Source organism: Podarcis liolepis (assembly GCF_965112155.1).
Source record: "Podarcis liolepis genome assembly, chromosome: 7".
Taxonomy (NCBI): domain Eukaryota; kingdom Metazoa; phylum Chordata; class Lepidosauria; order Squamata; family Lacertidae; genus Podarcis; species Podarcis liolepis.
In genome coordinates, this window is record NC_139561.1 from 51,416,125 (window position 1) to 51,436,334 (window position 20,210).

At 42.4% G+C, this 20,210-nt stretch overlaps 1 long non-coding RNA gene across 1 annotated transcript in view; it reads right to left on the reverse strand.

Moving 5' to 3' along the window:
* The window catches only part of LOC310712274, a 92,174-nt gene that overhangs the window by 66,556 nt on the left and 5,408 nt on the right, over positions 1 to 20,210 (reverse strand). The window contains exon 2 of the long non-coding RNA XR_014528833.1: positions 581 to 690. This is a non-coding gene — a long non-coding RNA (uncharacterized lncRNA). The remainder of the gene's footprint in view (positions 1 to 580; positions 691 to 20,210) is intronic.

The following is a 20,210-nucleotide window of genomic DNA, read 5'->3' on the forward strand; positions in this document are numbered from 1 at the left end:
TAAAGTTTTCATTATTTTTTTTTGGTGGGGAAAATTATCATAAACATCTGGCACCAGGTTTGCATAATGTCCACATTCATGTGAGTCTCTGAGTCCATTTACTAGGAAGCTACACAATATTTTTTCTCTCCATAGAATTATTTTTGTAATGATTTCTATGGACTCAAACATTCAGGAAACACTACGGGAATCGAGGTGGGGAGGGAGTGTGGAAAAATGGCTCTCTTCTGTGGGGTGTAACCTTTCTGCCATATAAGTTTTCTTCAGAGGGAGATCTAAGGGTTTACTCTACAAGAAGGTGGAATATCAGGAGAAGCTTTATGATGGCAACCAATTACCATGGGGAGTTGTGGCTCCTTTCTCTCTGGCAGTCATCAAGCAAAAGCTAGATGTTGGGGAAGGTCTAGCTCTAATTTCCTACTTTGAACAAGGGATTGAACTACCGGTAGGTTACCTCCAGGTGCCCATCCAATTCTCCGATTTTATCAGAACTATTCCTAGAACACTTTGAACATAGGTAATCTTCCTTCTACTGAGTCAGACATTTGGGTTAGTCTAACTAAATATTGTCTTCACTTACCACCAGTCACTGTCTAGTCTCCTTCAACCCTATCTTGAAGATCTTGAAGATTGAACCAAGGGGTCTTCAGCATTCAAAGCAGATATTTTACCATTGAGCGATAGCCTTCCCTTTGGTGGAGAAAAACATAGCATTGCTAAATTGCATCTACAGAAGATGCTCATTACACTTAACTAAGTGCCCCTTTCTACATCCCCTGTGGAATTAGCACTACCTGCTTTCTGAACAGGAATATTAACAAATGCTCTCAAAGCAGCTTACAAAAACAAAATGTAACAGTCATAAAACAATTAATTCATGAATAAACCACAGTAAAACAGTAAAACAAAATAGTAGAGCATCAATATTAAAAATAGTAGCACCTCTAAACACATTTACTTGAGAATAAGTCCCATTGAAAATAATAATATATCATTACTATATTATTATTATTATTATTATTATTATTATTATTATTATTATTATTATTATTATTATTATTTGTTGTGGCTTCAGTGATGCAGCTAAGTCTAGTGCTCCAACTGTGCCATTCATCTCTGGACATGGTGGCAAATGCCTTCTTAAGTTATACCTTGTCTAGAATACTGTAATCTGCCCAATGTGCCGTTTGGAAACGTCAGCTTGTATATCATTCCAAAGCTTCCTTGCTCTTTGGGTGCTGCCATGGGTCACTTCCACACTATACAGCATATTTATACCATTTTAATAATAATGGCTTCCCGCAAAGAATCCTGGGCTCCTCTAAGTTACAATTCCCAGCACCTTTAACAAAGTAGAGCTCTGAGGAATCCATGTGCTTTAAGTGCACTTTCAATATATGGCATGGCTGAGACCATGCTCTTCAACCGCAGAAACTGTGCATTGGCTTTTGCCTCTTGTCTGGGTTTATGTTCTAGGTGAGGCCTTACAGGCTTCTGAGCCATTGCGGCACCCTACACCTCCCAGAAACACAAATACTGAGCCTGGGCAGATTTATCCATCCAAGAATTACAGCCCTGAACTCTAAAAAGTCATGGGGCTCTGAGACACAATTACATGATGTACTTCCTAAAAAGATTTGTGTTTCCTGACAGTATGCATTTATCAACTATTGGATTTCCTCTCTTCCTGTTTCAAGTGGGGAATCTGCTATGATTAAAATTAAAGCAACAACAACAACAACTTGGGTTACCCTGCTTAAAATAGCATTTTAGCTAGATGGTAGTTAAAATAAAAAAGTAACTCCCACCTTATTATTATTTTTTGAGAGCCCTGTGGTTTCATTGTCTCCATCATTTAAAACATCTATAAAGCACCCAAATCTTGCTAAGCACTGTGCATATAAGCTGTGACAGTGCTTGCCCATTGTCTCCCCAGTGTGAAAGGGACCTCAGAGAGTTACTTCTCTCTGGGAGGGAGTTACTTTCCTTTAAAAAGGTAAAGGGACCATTAGGTCCAGAACCGCTTCTGGCGAATCACAGCAGTGCACAGAAACGCCGTTTACCTTCCCGCCGGAGCGATACCTATTTATCTACTTGCACTTTGACGTGCTTTCAAACTGCTAGGTTGGCAGGAGCAGGGACCGAGCAACGGGAGCTCACCCCGTCGCGGGGATTCAAACCGCCAACCTTCTGATTGGCAAGTCCTAGGCTCTGTAGTTTAACCCACAGTGCCACCCACATCCCACTACTTTCCTTTAGTGATGTGCAAATTCCCACAGGTTCATTTTGTATTGTGGTTTGCAGGAGAAAGTGAAGAACAATGTCTCTCTCACACCCCTTCCAAAAGTTTTAAATTGTTTGCTGGTCCCAATCCTTTTTTGGGGGAGCTGCTGCTACTGCTCTCTCTTTCTGTCTCTTTGGAAGATTGGGGGGGGGGGGAGAGAAGTGACCAAGGGGAGGGCCCATAAACCAAGGTGAAGCGACTCCCTCTGGCAGTAGTATCTGCAAAGGCAGCTAGTTCTGGTCTCCAAGGCATGTATCACCTGCTACTACAGCATAGCTGTCAACTTTTCCCTTTTCTTGCGAGGAATCCTATTTGGAATAAGGGAATTTCCCTTAAAAAAAAGGGAAACATTGACAGCTATGTACTACAGTGGCCAGATCTTCTGCCTCCTCAGCAGCCTCCCCCCCCCCCATGCTGCCTCTGCAGTGGCTTCTTTGCAAATAGGAGGCACTGCTGGTCTCTCCCTACCATTATCTCCAGTGTAGTTCTTTATTCCTCCCTTCACTCACCCCCTTCTTCCTTGGCTGGGGTATGGGCCATTTTGTGGTTTGTATCAGGTGCCAAAATATCTTGGGTCAACCCTACCAGAGAGGATGTTTTCCACTGCACTCAGTTTTAGGTCCAAATGTGCCTCTGGGGTTTAAAAGGGTGGGGACCACAAGGACAGAAAGTTGGGCTATGGGAATTCTGTTTCCCCTTCACACACCTGAGCAATGCTCAGATGGGCACTCCCCTTGTTCTCCTGCAGTACATGAATAACAAGAGGAGAGGCTAGTTCTTCACTTAAAAACAGGTATGTAGGCATTTAAGGTGCCTTTCAGGAACTGGTTCAACCAGTGCAACCTCTCTTGCTATAATACAAGCTGCATCTGTTGAATATTTTTAAGCCAACAGCTAAGAATAGGAAGAGCCCTGCTGGATGCTGCATGCTGTTCTCACAACTGCCAACTAGACGCCTTTGGGACGCTTGCAAGCAGGACATCAGGACAACTGCACTCTCCCTACCTGCAATTTCCAGTAGCTGATAATCAGAGGACCCAGCCATACAGCTGCAAACAAAACATTTCAAGTGTGTTTTAAGTGCAATATACAATGTGACGCTAGATGGCGATGGCGAGCCTTATGGAAAATTCAATGTATTTTTAAAAAACCATTTTCAGAACAGTTTTTATGTGTGTGTAGATTCAACCAGAAGGGACGCGGGTGGCACTGTGGGTTAAACCACAGAGCCTAGGACTTGCCGATCAGAAGGTCAGCGGTTCGAATCCCCGCAACAGGGTGAGCTCCCGTTGCTCGGTCCCTGCTCCTGCCAACCTAGCAGTTCAAAAGCACGTCAAAGTGCAAGTAGATAAATAGGTACCGCTCCGGCGGGAAGGAAAACGGCATTTCCGTGTGCTGCTCTGGTTCACCAGAAGCGGCTTATGCTGGCCACATGACCTGGAAGCTGTATGCCGGCTCCCTCAGCCAATAAAGCAAGATGAGCACTGCAACCCCAGAGTTGGCCACGACTGGACCTAATGGTTAGGGGTCCCTTTACCTAGATTCAACCAGAGTATAGACATCATGGCTGGTAGCTGTAGCTGAAAGCAAAGAAAGGCCAAAGGCAGAGGCCAAAGGCAGCCAATTTGATGCTGAGTTAAGGTTAATAGGGAAAGCCAACCTAGCTAGGCTTCATATGAATACTAGAATTTACTCCTCCCATGTTGACTGCAGTAAGAACAGGTTGTCAATAGAACTGTGTGCTCCCCACTTCCAATTTGGGGATGATCTGCTGCCAATTCAACCTGGATCTAGTTTTTGAAGCAAATGGGGGCCATACACAGTTTAATTAGGGTTTAAAATCCTAATTAAACATGTCTACCACCACTTGTAGAAGTCTGTTCCACTGTCAAACAGCTCTTACTGTCAGAAATGTCATTTCTTGTAACTTGAAGCCTTTGGTTCAGGTTCTAGCCTCTGGAGCAAGAACAAACAAACTTGCTCCATGTGACAGCCCTTCAGATATTTGAAAATAGTTATCATATCTTCTCTCAGTCTCCTCTTATCCAGGCCCTTGATCATTTTGGCCACCCTGCTTTGCACATGTTCCAGCTTGTCAACATCCTTAAGTTGTGGTGCCCAGAACTACATACAGGATTCTAGATGTGGTTTGACCAAGGCAGAATAGAGTGGTACTATTACTTCCCTTGCTTGGGAACATAGGTGCCAACTCCCTGGGGCTCTGGGTGCCTGAGGACCTACAAAATTCCCCATGAAGGGGCCAGGCACCCACAAATTTCATCGCCAGGGCCATGCACAGTGCATGGTAACCATGGCGCCAGGCACCCATGGTCGCAAGGCCAAGCTGGCAATCCTGCTTGGGACAGCCAAAAATAGCATTAGGGCTTTGGGGCTGCTGCATCACATTGTTGACTCATGTTAAGCTTGAGGTCTAAATCCAAGCAATTTATAAAGGTGTTGAACAACAACGGTCCCAGGCCAGAACCTTGTGGCACCCCACTTTTCACTTTTCCCCAGGATGACAAGGAAATAATTAGTGAGTATCCTTTTGGTGCGGTCAGTCAACCAACTACAAATCCACCAAACAATAGCCTCGTCCACCCCACATTGCACCCGCTTCTCCACAAGAATATCATGTTCTCTCTCCCTGTACTGCACTCCTTTCCTGCTTCTCCTTTCAATGTCCAAGCTGAGAAAGGGACAGGGGTATCATTCAGGAAAGGGACATAGCCCAGTGGTAGAGCACCTCTGCATGCAGAAGGTCCAAGTTTTAATCCCTGGCATCTCCAGGTAGGGCTATGATAGGTTCATGTCTGGATCCTATTCGATTCCTGCTGTTAAGTGTAGACAGTACTGAACTAGCTAGACCAGAAGTCTAACTCTGTATAAGACATCCCTGTGAGCTCCTGGGCTGCTGTAGCCAGTGGCGAAGCTACCTGCTCTGGCACCGGGAGCGGCGTACACCTGGGGGCATGGCTGGCGCATGTCCCCAGGGTGCGTGATGTGCCGTCTGTGGGGGCATGACTCATGTCGGGGGGGAGGGGCGTGTGAGCGGCGCACGTCCTGGGGGTGTGCAGTGAGTGTTGAGCATCCCAGGGGGGTAGGGGTGGCCGCAATGTCGTCCCCCCCCGGGATGGCACCCGGGGTGGACCGCTTCCCCCGCCCCCACCTTCGTCCGCCAGTGGCTGTAGCAACTCATAAGAAGCTGTTAGTCCTACTGACTCCTTTGCTGCATGAACCAAAGGACATCTAACCACAATATGAAATTATATAGAGAGCCTCGGCAACCCGTTGGGAAGATTTGTTTTAAGGCACAAAGAGAACTGGAAAGACAATTACAATGGCAATCACTGTAAAACAACTAAGAGATCATGCACTGAGCACGCTAACTCAGATTAGAAAAGATCCTCGCCTCATTTAATAGAGAAAATACATATCTAGATTGGCCAAGTCATTAACAACAGAAGCACCTTTAAATTGAAATAATAAAACCATAGTCATCATAAGGAAGCTTGAGAGAAACCAGGCCAACATATGGTTGCAAGGTGTAATTAGAAGCCAGCTTGAAAGGAAGCAACATGCCTTTATTACTTTCAGAAGCCGTTTAAAGAAAGGATGGAACTCTCGTTTCAGCTGAGCTGGGTGTGAAATCAACAAGATCACAACAGAAACAACTCTCTGGACCGTATCCAGACAAGTACGTTGGGTTTCGCACTTGGCATGGTGATGAAACTGATAAGCTTAGCTAGATCTATCGCTGCTTAGAACACGTTGAGAATACCCAGAATTACAGGGGTTGGGGGTGCTTCTATATTTTTTTTATTGATGCAAGTGGGATGCCCGGTGACTCATGGTAAACCTCTGGCATTTCTCGGAAGATGTTCTACTCATCAGTGCTGTATGTGCACCCAAGGGAAGTAGGAAAGGACTGACATTGTAAAGTTTCACAGAGCTGAATGACTCTAGGTCAGGCGATTTCATGAAACCAAACTTGAAAGTTTCTCGCTGTTAGTAACAGCCAGACCGATATCATAAGAAACAGACTGCTGCTATGTTGTCTTAATTTTTGATTTCTTGATTTTTAAAAACATATTTGATATTTCATTTTCTTACATTTATTTCCCCACTTTCTTCCATTACAGAACTTATGGCAGTATATGTGTGGTTCCCATTTATGGTTCATATACTGATTTCTGTATCTTAATGTACTGTTCTGTTCCCATACTGGGAACTTTTAGTATCCCGGGCAGAATACCAGTTTAATCATTGTCATCATCAACAACAACAACATGTTGGGACAGGGGTGAAGAACATCAGGTCTGGGGACCAAATGTGGCTCTCCAGGCCTTTCTATATGGCCCTTGGGACTCTCCCCAGGCCATGGCACTCACAGGCCATGCCCTGCTTGAGGGTTTTGCTGCACTGGAATTAATCCTTTAATTCAGATAATGGCTCCTTGCTTGTCTGGATGGACGATAGAGAGGGGTAGGTATGTGTGTGTAGAAACTAGCCTACTGTACAAAGGCAAAATTAGAGACTTTTTTAGTGCAAATGTTCCCCAATATAAACAAGTTTGGATGCAGTTTTGCCCAATATGCACAATTTTTGGAAAGCAATTCCCCCTAATACAATGTATTTTGTATGTTATTTTTATGAATATATGCTTTTATATGCACACTTTATCCTTTTTATCCCTTTTAATTTGCTGGAGAGATGCACTGCAAAATTAGGAGAATATATATTTTTTTGAAGCACAGTGGTAATTTGGTTCATGTCTTGTTTCAGGAAGTGTAAATTTGGTGAGTTTTCCTTTCAATGTGAACATGTGAACTGATTTGAATTTCTCCCTCATCCCTATTGGCAAGGTAACTTGGCACTCATTAAGAGGTTCATTAAGCAGAGAGAGACTCCCCAGCTCATAGTGGCAGAGGCCCTTGATGAGGTAACAGGAGAGTTAACCTGCTTTGAGAGTAAGTATTTATTTATTTATTTATTTATTTATTTATTTATTTTTTTATTTATTTCATTTGTTAGTCAACTTACTTTCAAAAAGTCTCCAAGCAACTTAATAACAAAATAAAATACAAACAGCTAAAAAGAATAAAAAGTCAATTTTAAAAGTATGTACAGTGCTACCTCGGGTTACATATGCTTCAGGTTACAGACTCCGCTAACCCAGAAATAGTACCTTGGGTTAAGAACTTTGCTTCAGGATGAGAACAGAAATTGCATGGCGGCGGTGCGGCGGCAGTGGGAAGTCCCATTAGCTAAAGTGGTGTTTCAGGTTAAGAACAGTTTCAGGTTAAGAACGGACCTCCAGAATGAATTAAGTTCTTAACCCGAGGTACCACTGTACGCACTAAATTTCTAAAATGATCACCTAGCAATACAATCAGACAGAGAAGTCCTACCCTACCCTACTAAAAGCCTGGGTAAATAAAAATGTCTTGACCTTACCCCTTAATCCTGACAATAACACCAAGCATTTTTTTTTTTAACTGGAGAGTCCTTCCATAGATGGGGAGCTATCACTGAAAAATACTGTTCTTGTGTGGTCACCCTCTGCACCTCCCTAGATGAGGCAGGTGGAGAAGGACCTCTGATGAAGATCAAAGGGTCTGGGCTTGCTCCTGTGAGGAGATGGGGTCCTTGAGGTCCAGTATATGTAAAGACCCCTCTGAGCAAAATGAACATAATCATATAATCTATAGACAAGGAAAAACTACTACTTTTTCAGCTATTATGTGGATAGTTTACAGCCTCTGCCACCCCAATCTGAAACTGGCTTGCCTTCCTCTAAATGAGTGGTGAGGAACCTTTGGCCCTCCAAATGTTGCTGAGCATCAGCTCCCACCATCCCTAGCTGTTGGCCGTACTCAGGCTTGACCCACTGGAGAGGAAGGTGAGGTGCCTTTCTCAAGCGGTGGAAACCTAAGAGGCACTGCCTGCCATGCCCCTGCTGCTACACCGCTGTCTCTGCTTGCAGCTGAGAAGTGGCACCAGCAGCGGTTTCCACAGAGACCTCACAGAGACCCCACAGAGCACCTGAGATCTTGTGAGACTTCCCCGAGATCTCAGTGGAAACTGCTGTTGCGGGCACAAGTGTTGCTGTTGGTGTTTTGTGGCAGCCGCTGCCACACAACACAGGTAAGAGAGTAGCAATACCAGTGGGGGTGAGGAGTGGCAGCAGGAGGGAACAGCATGTTCCAATTTTGCCTCAATCTGCAAAACTGGATGGGCTACCATTGGTTGTACCTGCTGGGGCTGATGGGAGTTGTAGTTCAGCAACAGCTGGAGAGCCAAAGGTTCTCCACCTCTAGCCTTTTGCTGTCATAGTGATTTCAGATGCGGTTGTGATTCAATATTATAAAACATAGTTACTTTTTGTTGATTTTAGCATGTTTATGTTCTTTCATATTATAAGCTGCCTGCCATTTTTAGAAAATAAATTAGGTAAGAGAAACTTTTGTAAATAGCTAACTAAAATATTGTTACAGAGAAGAACATTCTGCTTCTTAAGGAATGGCGTACTGACATTTCCCAGCACATTCCTTTATAAAAAAAACAATGTCATGTACTGTCGTCGCATCAGGAGCATCTGGCTTTGCAGGACCCAGAAAAAAATGACTATACTTAAGAATCGTGGTTTATTATGAAGTGTATCATAGCTGGTTTATAATTACTTCTGAAGAAAATTGCAAGGCAACTTGAACAGCAGCAACACTCAAAGACGTACATTATTAAGGAAGATTAAGGAATTTCTCCCAGGAAAAGAGACTTCAGAGTGACCTAATTGAAGTTTTTAACATTCTCAAGGGAACTAACAGAAATTGGTTCATGCAAATTCTTCACCCTTTCAAAAGAACACAAGTTCTAGAGAACATTATCTTTAAATAAATAAAAAGGAGTTTAAGATCAAAAAGAAATAAGAAGAATAATGTAGGATAATTTGGCTTGGCTTGGGCAGACTCTTCTGGGTCATTTGTTTTACCTCCCCACCCTCCACCCCAAAGATGTAGTGTGCTACATCACATAAGAAATGCAGTTTGTAACTTTTTATTTATTTGGCAACTTTGGAAAGCACTGCAGACATCCTTCTCCCTTACATTAAAGTAGGGATGCTGAATAATTTTATTCGGTCCATATTATTAAGCAAACTCTCCTGATTTGTGCTCCTGGGTTAGTATTTTATTCATTTTGTCATCATCATCACCATCCTACCCTCCTTCCTAAAGCAGTCCAGGGCAAAACACACACATGTGATGAAACTATATAAAACCAATTCCATTATAGACACAGACTGGGAAAGATCTTTACTTAAAAGGCTCAACTTGAGGGAGGAATGTCTTCAGCAGGTCGCCAAAATATAGCAGAGATGGCACAATACAGTTTTTGAGTAGAGTAAGTATGAAAATGTATATTTTCAGGATAATAGGCATATAAAAGCACATAATTTAGGGTAAAATGTTTACAAAAACAATATGAATGTTCCCTCCAATCACAGGTTGACATGCAAATAGGACGGAATGGACCTATGAATGTATACATGCAAAACTGAGTTCTGCAGTGGCAAAACTGAGTCTGAGGAAGAAGCAGACAGCCAGGACCACCCTCTGGACTGGTTGTAAGTAAGAAGGCAGGTGGTTTGGAGGAATCAAGACTGAGGCTGGTTAGGCAGTGTCCCATATGCCCTAATGGACCAGCATCTACTGACAGCAATGTAGCTTCTCATCTTGCTAAGAAAGGACAGGAACACATACAGCTCACAGAGCAGGGAGATGTGAAAGTGTCTCTTACTAGGTTGAGGATAAACATAAAGAGCAGGAAGCATAATGTACTTGCACTTCCTGTTTTCTCACATTACACAATGCCTGAAGCCACTCTTGGATCTCAGGTCTTGAAACCAGGCTTTTCAAGACTCTGGATACAAGTTATGCAGCAGCTCAGATACTGCAAAATTATCCTAATTAACGTGAAATGGGGTACAAAGGTGGGGCAACCAAACAGTCTGTTTGCTTTGATCTCAAACATTCAGCTCAGCCTAGGGCCAGTTTTCCTTAACTGATGATACTATGGCATCGCGAATCACAAGTGAAGGTGAAACTGACCAGAACAAAGGCAAAAATGGGAGATTCTTTTTCAAAGCCAGAGGGAAGGAGATCACCTTGAACACAGGGTGTCTCCTTCCCCAAATAGGGAGAGTTTTCAGTTTAGGTCTGTAGCTTGTGATTTTATGGTGTGAGGCCACAGTGCTTCAGACACAAGGTGGTGAAAGAAAACACAGTCACACGGTGCCTGTTATTAAGGGGAATAAACATACACTCAACTAATCTTTGAAGAAAATAGTATTTCAGATTTTTCACAAGATAAAATAAGCAGGTACAAAGCAAAATCACTTGGAAATTATATCTTGGGTAAGAAGGTTTGGTTTTGCAAAAGGCCTTTTGCACATTATGAAATACAGGACAAACAAGTGCAACACATTCATCTCTTAAAGCTGTGTGATAATTGTCACAGAAGAGCAATTCAGTTCATCAACCCTCAAGGTTTCTTTCATTGATTAATTTTTTACATGTTTCACCATGGCTATCCAAAACAGGGGTAACAAACATGTAAGAATAAGTCCATGAAAATGTGTAAAGAAAAAAATCAAACCCTAAGTATAGTTAATAAATAAAATGGGTTTATCCAGAAGGAGTTCTGTCACTAAATTAATTATCCAAGTCATTGGAAGTGTGTGTGAGTGTTTATTGCTCACCAAACATTTGTGCTGTTTTGAGAGTTTCTGTTCCTTTGGTTATTATTTCTTGCTGCCATTTTCATTTTTCTTTGTTGCTTTTGTTCTTGTAATCCTCATTTGTCCACAGTTCTCCTTAGTCTGATTGTCTGTGATAAGTTCATGTAATGTATTTATGGCTGTCCATGATGCCATCACATCATGGCATCACCTGCAAAATCATGTGGACCACCACATCCAATAGGCATCTTGGAAAGTCTGGGGGAAATGAAGTTGAGGGACAACGAATATGGTAACAAAACGAACTGCATCACAACAACACACAAGTGTGTTTGGAGCAAGTACTTTAAAACTGTTGAAAATGGGAGGCACTTTTAGATTAGCCTAGGACAGGCTTCCTCAGCCTTGGCCCTTCAGATGTTTTGAGAATACAATTCCCATCATCCCTGACCACTGGTCCTGCTAGCTAGGGATCATGGGAGTTGTAGACCAAAAACATCTGGAGGGCCGAGGTTGAGGAAGCCTGGCCTAGGATAATTTGTCATTTTGAAGCTCATCAACATGACAACAGAAGTAAATTATTTTTCTGTGAAATCATCTATAACTTGAACTTAGTGTCCACTGAAATCATAATTATTCACTTGTCCTACTAAGTTCAGTGGGACTTACAGTCAACTAACAGTCTGGATCCAATCCATAGTATATTTTAGGTAATGATGCATATAGCTCTAGCCAAATCCAGGTCAACACCAGTACACCTATGCATGGAAATTATTCTGTCTTTGAGTCAGAGCAGGCCCACTTAAAGGAAAGGACCTAAGTTAGCCATGTCCATCAATTCTGCTCTGAGTAGAACTCAATGGGTACAAACCCATTGAACTGAATGAAAATTAGTTTCTGACCTGGTAATGGAGGTGTATCTATAGAGAAAGAAAATTGCTGGCTTCTCAGTCATATTAAGAAAAATGAGAAGGGTCAATCACTATTGGGGTCCATTCCTAATAAATGGTTGTTGTTGTTATTCCCATTGGACGGTTTCCCAACCACTCAAAATCACCAACAAGTAGATGAGATGTCCACACCTTAGTGAATCTGTCTCTCTTGTCTGAAATGTTGGTCCCTTTTGTAAGACTTCTGACCAAAGAGAAAAGCAAAACAAGTTCTGCTGTGAATATCACGGAATCACTTCAAGATCAGGGCAAGGTCCACTCATTAATGAATGTCATTTGAGATAATTAAGTAGCCCTTTCTGGCTGGTTGGACACAGAGGATGCACAATGTTTACTGGAAATCCCATGGGAAGCCTGGAAGGCTTGGCCTCCAAATAATGTTTCAATTTGTTCCAAACTGGGTATCTTGGAGGCTGGAAGCAACGGCTGGAGGCAATGGCTGTGCAGAATCAGCCTGAGGGATCTCAGACCTGCTAATCTCTGGTAGGTAATTATATTCTGACTGAGGCTAAATTAACAAATATATAATTTGCCAGTTTAGATCTCCTCCTTATTACAGAGATGTAGGAAGTAGCACCTATAATACTGCCTTTCCCAGGCTCCCTTTTATACCTCCAAGGCTTGATGCACTTTATTAATGCTTCCATCTTACAGAAGGGGAGCCATGATAGTCTGCTGCAGCACAAACAAAGAGGCAATTCTTAAATCACAATACCCAGCCAATGAAGTAGACCAAAAAAGCAGGTCAACAAAGAAAGCCTGGTACCCAAAAATAATCTACGATAGGACAGACTCCACACAGAAAGTGACAGAACACCACTTGCAAAGTACAACTGCCAGATCAAACTGCTCCAATGGATGCACTGATGACTAGGGTAGGGTTGCCATATTTCAAAAAGTAAAAACCAGGACACCCACAATGACCTTTTTTTTATTTTTATGAAACCACTGAAATTGTTGACCCACAATTTTCCGATTGACTTGCCTAAGATCTATGACAAAGCACTGCCTTTCGGAAATTCCCCCCAGACGTCAATTATGCCTTTGAAATCCCAGTAATGTCTGGAAAAATCTGGAAGTATGGCAGCCCTAAGAGCCTAGGGATACCAAACCAGCACCCATGGGTGCACTTGCACCAACCAGCTAACACCTTCCTTGCTGCCCCGAGGAGGACCATTCTCCCCCTGCTGCAAGTTGATTTGTGAAAAAAGTAATCTATTCTCACCCCTTCCCACCTTATTTTACCTCCACAACAACCCTATGAGGTAGGTTAAGCTGAGAGAGAGTGACTGGCCACCAAAAAGCTTAACGGTTTAGAAGGAACTTGACCTCTGCTCTCCCAGGAGCCAAAACCATGAATGGAAGCTTAAGCACCAAAACACCTTATTAGGACACCTACAATTTGGAACTTCCTCACCTTAAATATGAGACAGGGACTGTCTTGATTATATTTTTGGTGCCTATTAAAGATCTTCCTTTTCCAAACAATCCTCATTTTAAGTGGAGTTTTCTACCCCACTCTATACTGGACTTGAAATGTGTGTCTTTATCACTTTGGGATTTTTGTGGGAAATGTTTCAGAATTAATTAAACTAACAATTCACCATAGCTTGTGCAGACTGACCCTATGCATGCAAGCCTTGTTGAGTTCAAGTGAGCCTAGGCACCCTTTCTCCATGTGCAGGCAAGGCTGTATTAGATTTGCTTCTGAGTAAACATGCACAAGACCGCTTTCCAGCTTCTGTCTCTTTCTCTCCCCCTCTTTTCTGCATTACATCACAATCCTGTGAAGTACGTTATGCTGAGAGGCAATGATTGTCTCAGGGTTGCTCACTGAGCTTCATGGTTGAGTGTGGATTTGAACCCGGGTCTCCTTAGTCTTAGAACATCACTCTAATTGCTGCATCATATTGGTATAACCTTGTAATGCAATGTCTTTGAGAATTCCCCTCTTTCTAAGCAGAGATTTTATGTTTGTAGGTTAATTCATTGGCAAGTAGTTTGTCCTGCTAAAGCTATTGCATGTATATTCCCATAAGTAGTAACACAAGCCAACTTGGATATTGCTGACCAGGTAACCTATCTGTCCCTTGACGCATGCATTTGCTAAATATTTTCACTCTCAGACAATAGAGATTTGTATTCTTAAGCCTCTGCATTAATCTCAGGGACATGGAGACTCAAGTTCCCCTCCTACTGTGAAATGCATTTTATACCACACTCCAGTGTTGATGTTTTACCAAAAATTTAAAATGACCTTATTGTTCCCCACCCCATCCTAACATTCATGGGGAAATAAGGCAAAGAAGCTAATTAAGAAATAAAGATTTTGGTCTTCTGCACTTATGCTTGCTTTCCTTTCTAATAAAATATTTAAGCTAAATTGAATTTAACTTAACTCGATGACTGTTTAACCTTAGCAGTCATCAGTTTACTGCAGTTATTTCCAGAGTGTTTTTTTAAAATAGAAAAAAAAAAAGCTTAAACATCTTTGGCACTTTACCAAAAATGCTCTGGCATCCTCTCTTTGACTGTGAGTTTATAATTCCTGATTCACCGGTGCAATAGTTTAAGGAAAGCAATTTTACAATATTTTTCATTTATAAGAAAACAGATGGAGACGAACGTATCTGCAATTGGGGCTTGCTCAGTTTAATTTATTTCTCAGAGTAAAGTAAAAGATAACTGTGAGGTTGGCACAAGCCAAATTCCATAATGGCATTGCTTGCAAATTATATATATATATATTTGAGATTACTGTCATGGAGAGAAGCAATTCAGTGTCACTAAGGCATCCCCTTCCCCCATGCAGGCTAAACACTCTCCTTCTTCATTTCCAAATGCTGTCTTTCAAAGAAGAGCTACCCCACAAAGAGAATTAAATTTAACCTCCTCTCTGCAACTTGCTGCAAAACAAACAAACTTCCTAAAGTGACATTTCCATTAGACTTGTGTCTCTTTGTTTTTTTAATGGGAGAGGGATGAAAATTACTGTCACATCGGCATATTGTGAAAATGTCATTTGCAGTGAGGAAAAATCCTCACATGCTGTATTAGTCTTCAGAGCCTTTCATTTCATTCATTCTGACTAACACAGTAGGAAACTCACAGCCCATCAGGGACCTATTGAGGCAGGAACCATTGCGAGCTGCTTTTTTATTTTTTAGAAACAAAAATGATGTTTATTTCCAATGTTTCCTCTAAAATGCTCAAGGTGGTGACTACAGTTCTTCCCCGACCCCCTTTTAAACAAAATCCTCACAACAACCCTCCAAGGTTGGTTAAACTGAGAGATGGTGATTGACCCAAACTCACCCAGCCAAGGAATTTCATGGCTGAGAAGGGCGTAGAACCTGGGTTTCCTAATCTGACACTGCACCACACTGCCTTTCCACATGTTGTCTTGAGAATGAATCTTGCTTTGCCAGATAATAGAGGAGACAAGAATAACATGAAGCCTGCAGCTTCTGGGTAAGGTAACCCTTTAGCCTCCTTTGGTCTCAAGGAGACAGAAGGGGACCCTCTCCCTCACTAGAGGGGGCCACAAAGCTTCTTTTTCTGCTATCTGTATGCAGCTTTCTAGCCACACCCACTGCCTCCATTATCTTGCTCATGAGTAGGCCCACAAGCAGGTTACTGCTCATGAGGAAGCATTCAGCAAGGTTGAATTTCCCAGATTAGGCAGTCGGGATTATTGCCCGGGTGGAAAATCGCTGAGTGTCCTGGAAAATCCTGGGCGTTTGGCAACCCATGTTGACTACTTTGCATCTCCATTTACACAGATCAGGTAGGAGGTAAGATCTTTGTAAGATCTTTGCCTAATTCCACATAGAGCTGAAGAGACAGTATTGGATTAGATAAACAAATGATATAAGGCAGCTTCCTTTTTCTCCTTTTGTTATAACACTAGAACACAGGTCAAACACATCGGGCCGAATGTTGGAAGATTCAGGACAGACAAAAGGAAGTACTTCTTTGTACAGCACAGAGCTGGACTATGGGATCTGATCTGACAAGAGGTGGTGATGCCCATCAGTTTGGATGGATTTAGAAGAGAGGCTTTGGCAGATGACCCTATCAGTGGCTACTAACCTTGAACAAATAAGGGGTTAGGGTTTGGACTCCACATTCTGATATGTGTTTTAAAAAATACTCATTGGAGCCCTTAACACCTTAAAGTTTATCTAGTTCTGGCTTAGAGACTTCTGGACAAGGACAGTATTGGCCAGAGCCAAATCTGAATCTGCTACACAGACACTGAGGACCAAAGACAGAGGGAGCAACATGAGAATGGACTAGCAAGGAATGAACCTACCACCCCCACCCCCACAGCTTCTCCGGCATTCTGGAATTTTGCAGACAACCAACTTGCTTGGTCTACTTCTAGGAGTAAGTTATTACTCCAAGGACTGAAAGAGCAGCATGTACATATTCTCAAAATATTTTATTGGGACCACTTTAGAGGTCACCTGGAGTGGCATGGTTGCTGGTCTTCTTGGCATTGCTTCCAAGCCATTCCAGGTTCCACCCATGTGGTTAAACTGAACTTGTATGGTTACACAGCGTGGCAGTAAATGGGGGTTGGGTTATTTTTCATGTTATAAAAGCATGCATATGCCACTAAACCATGAGGGTGGAAGCTTTATACATTCCTGGAGTGGTATGGGAGCAGTCATGGAGAGGAAGCAACTATATGGGCACCAGATAATGTATAAAGCAGCCTTGAGTGATTCAAAGTCAGGATCCTGGACCACTGCCAATTTGGGTGGCCAAGTGTCCTACATTACAAAGGCCAACACTCTATTTGAAGGACTGTCCAGTCCAAGTTCAGTTTCAAGATAGAGAATGAAAGGAAAGGAAAGTAGGGGCAACTTGAAGTTACCTATCAACTGTTAGCCCCTGAACAACAGACCAAGCAGGGGCATGGTTACAGTCTCTAAGATGTATAGTATTTCTATTGAAATTGTAACCATTAGCAATTATTCCTTTGCACTGAGATGCGTAAATCAGCACATGCAAATTGTATGCAAATTTGCATGCTTTTTTGTGTATACCCCTTTTTGAGCTGAACTATATTTGTCCAGGAACTGTCTTCCTCATTTCACCACAGCATCAGCTTTTATTGGTGACTATGGTGTTGAATTAATTTATCTCATATTTTTTATGATAAACACATCACATTAGAATAATACAAACATTATTGTGCAAATTAACATTGTAGTCCAAATTAATAGTCTGCATTATATTTACCAGGGAGTATGGAAAAAGGTCGTGTAGGAGGAGAGTCATATTATGGGCCCTGATTAATCATACTTCATTAGTGCAGACAGGAAGCCATAAAACAAAATTACATTTGTGAGTCAATTGCTGGAAGAAGCAGGGCCAGAGAGTTGTAGTACAAGAATGATCCCCTTTCCTCTCTCTTTCTCCCAATGAAACACCTCTGGAACACTCTATAATTGACCATGAAAGAAGCCGCTTTAGATGGGAAGCAGATTAAAAGACTTAAGGAACTTGTTTGCAAAGCTCACCTCCTATCCATTCCACAGTATTCAGGAGCCAGGCTTGTGCATGAGCTAAAGTTAGGTTAGGTTGTATTAAATTCAAGAATTGCTTCCCACAACAAGAAGTCTGGAAGCAATTTGAGACAAACAAAATATAGCAATAAAAATCAATAAACGTACTGAAAACCCCACCAAATAAAAAAGAAAATCAAATCATGGATGCTGTCCAAATGCCCAGGAAAACAAAAATGTCTTTTCCTGGTGCCAGAATGATGATGCCAGGCAGGTCTCCTTGGGGATATTATTCCATAGATGGGAGCTACTACAGAAAAAGCCTATGGTTTCACCACCACCCTCTAGACATGCCTTGGAGGTGACATTCAGAGAAGGGCCTCAAAAGATGATCTTAGGACCTGGGAAGGGTCATATGGAGAAAAGGCTGTCATATAGGTACAGTCATACCTCGGGTTGAATGTGCTTCAGGTTGAGCACTTTCGGGTTTCGCTCCATGGCAACCTGGAAGTAACGGAGCGTGTTACTTCCGGGTTTCGTCGCTCGCGCATGCGTATACGCTCAAAATGACGTCACGCACATGCACGGAAGTTGCAAAATATGACCCGTGCACGCGCAGATGCGCCATCGTGTCTTACGTTCTATTCAGGATGCGAATGGGGCTCCGGAATGGGGCTCCGGAATGGGGCTCCGTTCACATCCCGAGGTACCACTGTATAGGGATCCCAAGATGTATAACACTTCAAAGGTCAAAACCAAAACTTTAAATTCAGCCTAGAAACAAATTGGTAGGCAGTGCAGTCAGGCCAGAACCAATGTTATAGGTCCAGGCCTGTCCCAGCTAAAAATCTAGCCACTGCATTCTACACTAGCTACAGAAGTGACTTGCTTGGTAGGGCGAAGCTGCTATGATGGCTTCCTGGCAGGTGGGTCACAGTTGCTTACTGGGAAGGGGGGGAGCACCAGGGAGGTTGGCATGGTCAAAATGGAGAAAAGGTATATTTTGTAAAACACCATTCTCCGCTTATCTGGGAACCATGTACAGTATACTCACCCTAGGTGACAAGGTGAAGGGCCATAGCTACATGGCAGAGCAACTGCTTTGTATGCAGAAGGTCCCAGTTTCAATTCCTTGGTATTTCCAAGTAAGGCTGGAAGAGACCTGTATCTGTAACCTGGAGAGCCACTGCCAATTCAGCATAGACAGTACTGAGCTAGAAGGACCAATGGCCTCACTCAGCATAAGGCCATCTTCCTATGTGTGGCTATCTACATGGTTACATCTCTCTTTCAGTATCTGGGAGTCTTTACACATCTTAGGTGGGCTCTTTAGCTTAAGCCATTTGGTGCTATACTGCATTTCATCTCAAAAGCCTTTACTGTGTTTTCTGGTGGTTATCCTTGTAGGAGATCTGTAACTGCTTTCCATCTGATGAACAGGAGGCCTTAAAAGTTCGGTGTGTTTGTGCGTGTGTTCTTGGTTTGGGGGCTGCTTGTCTTCCTTTCCTTTCCTTTTTTAAACGTGTCATCATGATATATGGGCATTGCACTCATTGCGGCTTGTCAGGCTAGATCAGGCTGCATCTTGTCACACAGAGAAACAAATGAAGGCAATATGACTGAGTTGCAGATACATATCACAGGCCATTATAAAGTTAATAAAAACTTTCTTTGATGGGAAGTGCATTTGATGTGTTCTCTGAATGTGCCTCGGATCATGTTGCCTTTTCCCCCCGCCACAAGCCAGAATCTCCAAATCTTTCATTCTTCCATTTAAAGTACTTAACTGGTTGAATTCCATGCTACTGAGGCATGCACCAAACCACCCTGTCCCTGATTCCACCCCTCTCCTTTTTCTTCTCCCCACTGAGCAACACTGTTGTTGAGGATACTGCAGAAAAGCAAAACAAAATTCTAATGAAGGTGATATTGTAATAAAAAGAAGTATATTACAATGTTAACATTTATTAATATTAATGAGATTACTATGGCTTCTTATTCATATCTGTATTAATTGACTCCACAACTGGCAGAGGGAGCCTGAGAAAATGAATGCATAAGCAGGAAGTAGAGACAGCAACTCTTTGACATTTATTGAAGGGAAGGGTGCCTCTTAAGTGTAAAAGATGAGTGAACTGGTTTTAGTGGGGGAAAGAGGGATCTGAAGGATGGACCAACCAGGATTGGAGGCAATGTGCCTCTGAATGCCACTTGCTGGGAGTGCTGGTGGGGATTCAGTTTGCATTTAAAGGTGAGCCTACCTAATTTGTACTTTCTGAAACAGTTTGTGAACCAAAAACACACACATCCTTCAAAATTCGCACTTCTCCGAATTTTTCCATGCAGTTCTCCAGCCAAGTAATGTAAGCACAAATGCAAAAGCAAGTTTGAAAAGCATATATCACTGAAAATGACATATACAAATGCATTTAAATAGGCCAAATTGCATGCAGAGATGTATTTAATAGGAGAAAATTGTACTAAAATGCTGGTGAATTTTCGCGAGGCTTTCAAAAAGAATTGCAAACTGACGTGGAAATTTGGGGTACTGGATTTAAGATTGGGAAAATGAGAAACAAAGAAATCAAAGCTTGTCAAATTTGCCCATCCCCAGCTGTTGTGTTATGCTGTTGTGTTATGTTATGCTCAGGTCCTGATTGCAAGCTCCCTGTAGGCATCCAGTTGGCCATTGTGAGAAGCGGATGCTGGACTAGATAGGCCTT